We start from the raw sequence: 7,270 nt of genomic DNA on the forward strand, positions 1-7,270 counted from the left end.
ATGTTAAAAATAGTACGGTTAATTCAGTTTTATTTTATATCACTACTTAGTTACATCAAAATTAATAAATGGTCATTCTTTTTATTTTAAAATGCAGGTTATTTAACCAGGTAAACTAATTGGAACGGGCAAGCCTACTGTACTGTGAATGTAATCAATGATTAAAACTGTTTTTAAATAAGAGTTAGATATGAGTTAGATATTTAGATATGAGATTAATACTCACTTCTACATGAGGTTTCTCTGTTGTGCGGTCCTTAAAATCTGGATCTTATCAGTGTAGCATTCTGTAATACGGTTATTTTAAAATGGAGCGCTTTGTGTAAAGAATTAGTGGATATTTAAAGTGACTGCAGTACCAGTTTGTAGCTCTAGTGACAGCAAATTTATAACACGATACAAAAAAGTAATATTTTTTGACTTATTGGGTATTATGTATGGGTCATGTGTATGGATTGTAAGGACGTGTATGGTGGCTGCAATACCAACTCCTGCCTCTGGGGGCAGCAAAGTGATACAACACGATACAGCAAAAGTCAGGTTTGTTGCTTTATCAGGACATTCATGGAAATCGCATAGGGAGTCTTATAACAGTCATATAACAAAGTTTATAATGTTTACTTTACAAGGACATAATAATATCTTGATAAGCCACATTGTCATCTTAACACACTGAAAAGTCAAGAAAAATGTCTTCATAGACCACTTATACCAACACACACACACACACACACACACACACACACACACACACACACACACACACACACACACACACACACACAGAATTTAGAAAAAAGCATAATTTGTGTTACAAACATTACAATTACTGTAATAATGAGGTAAAACTGTGATGGGGGTCCTGTTTGTTTGATACTGGTTCGCATGACAAGTATTATTTACATCACCAAGTTAAAAAAAAAACTGAACAGGATGAAACACAGCTGCATTGTTTATACAGTGGGTTGCAAAAGTATTCATACCCCTTGAACTTTTCCATATTTTGTCACATTACAACCACAAACATAAATATATTTCACTGGAATTTAATGTGAAAGACCAACACAAAGTGGTATACAATTGTGAAGTGGAAAGAAAATTATACATGAATCAAAACATTTTTTACAAATAAAAAACTAATAAGTGCGACGTGCAAAAGTATTCAGCCCCCCTGAGTCAATACTTTGTGGAGCCACCTTTTGCTGCAATTACAGCTGCAAGTCTTTTAGGGTATGTCTCCACCAGCTTTGCACATCTAGTGACTGAAATTCTTGCCCATTCCTCCTTGCAAAACAGCTCAAGCTCAGTCAGATTGGATGGAGAGCGTTTGTGAACAGCAGTTTTGAGATCTTGCCACAAATTCTCAATTGGGTTTAGGTCTGGACTCTGACTGGGCCATTCTAACACATGAATATTCTTTTTTTTAAACCACTCCATTGTAGCTCTGGCTTTATGTTTAGGGTCGTTGTCCTGCTGGAAGGTGAACCTCCGCCCCAGTCTCAAATCTTTTGCTGACTCCAACAGGTTTTCTTCCAAGATTGCCCTGTATTTGGCTCCATCCATCTTCCCATCAACTTTGACCAACTTCCCGGTCCCTGCTGAAGAGAAGCACCCCCAGAGCATGATGCTGCCACCACCATATTTGACAGTGGGGATGGTGTTTTCAGAGTGATGTGCAGTGTTATTTCTCCGCCACGCATAGCGTTTTGCATTGTGGCCAAAAAGTTCTATTTTGGTCTCGTCTGACCAAAGCACCTTCTTCCACATGTTTGCTGTGTCCTCAACATGGCTTCTGGCAAACTGCAAACGGGACTTCTTATGGTTTTCTTTTAACAATGGCTTTCTCCTTGCCACTCTTCCATAAAGACCACATTTGTGTAGTGCACGACTAATTGTTGTCCTGTGGACAGTTTCCCCCACCTGAGCTGTGGCTCTCTGCATTTCATCCAGAGTCACCATGGGCCTCTTGGCTGCCTCTCTGATCAGTGATCTCCTTGTTCGGCCTGTAAGTTTAGGTGGACGGCCTTGTCTTGGCAGGTTTACTGTGGTGCCATACTCTTTCCATTTCCGGATGATGGATTGAACAGTGCTCCGTGAGATGTTCAAAGCTTGGGAAATCTTTTTATAACCTAAGCCTGCTTTAAACTTCTCCAAAACCATATTCCTAACCTGTCTGGTGTGTTCTTTGGACTTCATGATGCTGTTTGCTCCCCAATATTCTCTTAACCAACATCTGAGGCCGTCACGGAGCAGCTGTATTTGTACTGAGATTAGATTACACACAGGTGGACCCTTTTGAGTCATTAGCAGTCATCAGGCAACTTCTGAATGCAATTGGTTGCACTCAGGGAAAAGGGGGCTGAATACTTTTGCACGTCGCACTTATTAATTTTTTATTTGTAAAAAATGTTTTGATTCATGTATAATTTTCTTTCCACTTCACAATTGTATACCACTTTGTGTTGGTCTTTCACATTAAATTCCAGTGAAATATATTTATGTTTGTGGTTGTAATGTGACAAAATATGGAAAAGTTCAAGGGGTATGAATACTTTTGCAACCCACTGTATCTCATAATGAAACAACAGACAAGCATCATAAACACACCTCAGAAGCAAGGTGGGACCCCTGACCATCTTGTGGCAATAGAGACACTCTGGCTGAAGTCGCTGTGGAAGGAGATGCTCTTGGAGCTGGAGCAGGTGGACGAGCTGTGAACAAAGAGACAAAGTTAACAGAAAAAATAAAGTTTACGTTTTATACAAATAAATAGGCCAAAACTCAATAAATGGCCAACACAGGCAGATTCTAGTAAAAACAAGTGTGGAGATAAACAAGGCCAAGTACTCTGCAGCTACTAGAGCACAGCGAGTAAAGGGACAGGCCATGAACAGAAAACTAAAGCACTAGTCCATTTAACTTTGAACAGAGTCTGCAGGGGTGGGGGTGGGGGTGCAGGGGCACAGAAGATGAGGAAAAGTTCTGAATTCCCCTTTCGCAAGTGACCCATGCCATGGGCACTAACACACCCCCACACCATCAGAGATGCTGGCTTTTGAACTATGCGCTGATAACAATCCGGACGGTCCTTTTCCTCTTTGGCCCGGAGGACACGACTTCCATGATTTCCAAAAACAATTTGAAATGTGGACTCGTCAGATCACAGGACACTTTTCCACTTTGCGTCAGTCCATCTCAGATGAGCTCAGGCCCAGAGAAGATGGTGGCGTTTCTGGGTGTTGTTGATATCTGGCTTTCGCTTTGCATGGCAGAGTTTTAACTTGCACTTGTAGATGGAGCGACGAACTGTGTTCACTGACAGTGGTTTTCTGAAGTGTTCCTGAGCCCATGTGGTAATATCCCTTACAGAATGATGTCGGTTTTTAATGCAGTGCTGCCTGAGGGATCGAAGGTCACGGGCATTCAGTGCTGGTTTTCTGCCTTGCTGCTTACTTGCAGAGATTTCTCCAGATTCTTTGAATCCTTTGATGTTATTATGGACTGTAGATGATGAAATCCCTAATTCCTTGCAATTGCACATTTAGAAACATTGTTCTTAAATTGTTGGACTATTTGCTCACACAGTTGTTCAAAGTGGTGAACCTCACCCCATCCTTACTTGTGAATGACTGAGCCTTTCAGGGAAGCTCCCTTTATACCCAATCATGACACTCACCTGTTTCCAATTAACCTGTTCACCTGTGGAATGTTCCAAACAGGTGTTTTGTGAGCATTCCTCAACTTTCCCTGTCTTTTGTTGTCCCGTCCCAAATTCTTTGGAACATGTTGTAGGCATCAAATTCAAAATGAGTGAATATTTGCAAAAAAAAGTTTATCCGTTTTAACATTAAATATCTTGTCTTTGTACTGTATTCATTTGAATATAGGTTGAAAAGGATTTGCAAATCATCGTATTCTGTTTTTGTATTTAGTTTTTATGTTTTACACAGCGTCCCAACTTCATTGGAATTGGGGTTGTAGAAGGCTTGTCAGGAACATTATAAGAGCTTGTTTTAGTCAGCAGAGCTACACTCTGTCATATCAGGTCAAGTTTATTTTGAAAATGAAATTGCAAACACTTAAACCACCATGAAATGCACTAGCAGAAAAGCTGGGGTTGTTCAGTCTGTCTGTGGTTAAACAAAAGATTTTGGTATTGTCTTTATGTCTATTAATTACACTAGAGAGGTACGACTGTCTGGATATTTTGATAGTATTTTTATAGATTGTGATCTGATCTTTGAGAATATCGTAATGTATCTGCAAGCTCCCTACTTTATGACAACTTCTCTCACGCTGGTGTATTTCTGCAATCAACCATGGATTTTTGAAACCATGGAGTAAATGGTTTCATGGAATCTAGCACTTGGTTCAGAGACTAAACCATTACAGGATGAGTCAGATCTGTATTTGCTGAGCCATTATAAACACTTTTAAACTTCTGAACTATTATAGAGTCAATGTAATGCTTTTTAAAGTAAATTTCAGGTACTTTCTTCTTTATGTATAAATTTATTTGAAAGAAAATACATTTATAGCATTTGGCAGACGCACTTATCCAGAGCGACTTACAATTTGACCATTTTAGACAGGTAGGCAAAGGCAGTGTTAGGAGTCTTGCCCAAGGACTCTTATTGGTATAGTGTAGGGTGTTTGCCCAGGCAGGAATTGAACCCCCGCCTACAGCCTGGAAAGCAAAGATGTTAACCACTACACTATACCAACCACAGAAAATAGAAATACAGAAATGGTCTGATATGAAAACATCAGAGATTTGGGACACATTTGTGTTTAAACCTTTAGTGATGACCAGATCCAGGATGCGAGCAAATTTATGGGTAGAGCTGCCCTCTAGAAGTCCTAATGAATTCAAATGCATTACTATCTGATGGATTATTAATATTATTATTAATATGCAAGTTAAAGTCCTCAGACAGAAGAATCTGATCGTAGTTTGTGGACGTAACTGAATTCACCAATAGTAGTACTTTTGCAGTCACTATTATAAAAGCAGGCCACGCCTCCTTGTCTGCCGTGTCTTACAGTATGCATAATAAGTATGCATCTGTAGTTTTTAGTTGCTGTGCTGTTATAACTAAGCCACATTTCTGACAAAAACATAAAATCTAGCTTATGCTCATTTATAAGATCTTGAATCATCATTATTTAGTGACCTCACATTGAGTAGCGCAAAGTTTAATGTCTGTTTAGTACCGTTAAGTCCAGTCAGGCCTGGTGTAATACTTTCTCGGGTGTAATCAATCCCTGTAGTAAAATGCCGGCCGCTCCCAGAAAATACTACAGTTTTTCAAGGGGCCGACACCGTTGTTCTTACACCAGCCTTAGAGCCAGCAGTGTAGCGCATAGAACCTGCTGAACACCTCGCTTCCTCTCCGGTAGGTTCTGAGATGAGGATCCTGGCCTTGGTTCTTTTCTTAGTGTCTAGAGGTAATCTGAAATGCTCCTTAAGCACTTCACTCTGATGGGATGAGACATCGTTCACCTCTGCATGAATGGCCACGGTGCCGACGTCCCTGTGTTTGCTCAGAGCCGTGGGGAACTGCTTGGAAATATCCAAGAAGCAGGTGCCCTTTAAACAGACAGCAGCGTTACTTCTAAAGCCAGGTACTTTTAGATGCCTCACTACAGAGTCTCCAATTATAACAACTCTCTCCTGATTATCTGTCCGAGGCACTGAAGCAGGTGACAAGCTAAAGGCTTTGAATCGGATACTGGACGTGAAATCCAGACTGGGAAGAATTAGTGAAACCTTCTCTTTCCCCAGCCAGGCTGACGTTCCCAGCCCTGCTCCAGTGCGGGTGTGAAGATGGGCAAACCCAGGTGGTAGTAGCGCTGGCAGAGAAGAAGTTGCCAATGGGCTTAGTCTTGAAACAGCTGTGTATGATGAGTCCCAGGCTGCTTCCAAGTGAGTTTTCCACTCATGGAGCTCTGTCTGCCACTTCAGGCGAGGCCTGATCTGCTGATCCAGCTGCTGCAGCTCCCTGTTCAGCGTGTGGAGCTCGTGTTCAGGGATGGCCACCATTATTTCAGCATCCAAACAAAGAAATGAAGGTTAGTTAAAAATTGAGAAAACAACGTTTTAAAGGTTAAGAAACAAATTTTAAAATAAATATTCCGTTCAAGAAAGTAACTTGAAAGATTAAAAACAAGATAAAGGAGCAACATCTAACAATCAGGGAACGAACAAACAAAAACATGCGAGCTGTTTATTCACAAGGAGGATGATCAGGTCTCTTGTTTATATCTCGTAAAAAAACTGTCATAAACACACCTCAAAAGCAGGACGGGATGCCTGTTATTGGTCAATGTCAGTGTAATGTGCCTTCAGTGTCCCAGCATAGTTTAAATTTCATAAGAACATTGAGAAACATTAATTTAGTAAGTTTTACTCTAAATTAACAAAATATTATGAATATATAAGGAAGATAACCTTCAGTTTAAAATTAATGTTGTACATTTTATGTCATTTGTTTTCTTTTATGTGGAGATGGGATTTGGACATGTCTGAGGTGCTCGTTGTTAAGTTGATTGTCTTTTTAAAATTTCTAGATTTTCCTGAAGTTTTATTTATTTATTTATTTATTTTTTTGCAATTCTTTATTTTTCCAGTGTAAACTTCCAATCATTGTCATTCATGATACACAGTTTTCCTTTTTTTTAATCACTTCTGATATCACAATTATGACAGTTTTTATACTTTTAACAGAAAAAAAACATTTACAGAACAAAGAACTATTTACAAGACGGGTGTCTTCATATAATGTAATGAATGAAAATCAAAAATGAAATAAAACAAGTAAATGAGAGGAATAGTACGTTTATGTTCTGAGTTGTAGTTTATTCTGTTTGTGTTTCAATGTAGTCTGGTCTTTTACTTTTCATATATTTTGTCCTTTTTGACCATAGTTTTGCAAATTTTGTCTTCTGCAGTCTAATAGCAAACGTAATTTTTTCCATTACATATATTTCATTCATTATGTTTATCCATTCTTCCATTACTGGGGGATCAAGTATGCGCCATCTCCTTGTTAGGGCTTTTTTTTACCTGCAATCAAGAGGATGTTCCAGAGATATCTATTTGATCCTATTTCTTGAGGACTGATCTCTCCAAAAAATAAAGTGTCAAATCTAAAGTCAACATCTAAGCCTAATATTTTCTCTAATGTATCGTGCAAATCTGACCAAAAAATCCTTAATTTCGGGCATCCCCAAAATATATGCCAGTGTCCAGCTTCCTGACCACACATTC

The sequence above is a fragment of the Pygocentrus nattereri genome, chromosome 7, assembly GCF_015220715.1.
Source record: "Pygocentrus nattereri isolate fPygNat1 chromosome 7, fPygNat1.pri, whole genome shotgun sequence".
Classification (NCBI taxonomy): domain Eukaryota; kingdom Metazoa; phylum Chordata; class Actinopteri; order Characiformes; family Serrasalmidae; genus Pygocentrus; species Pygocentrus nattereri.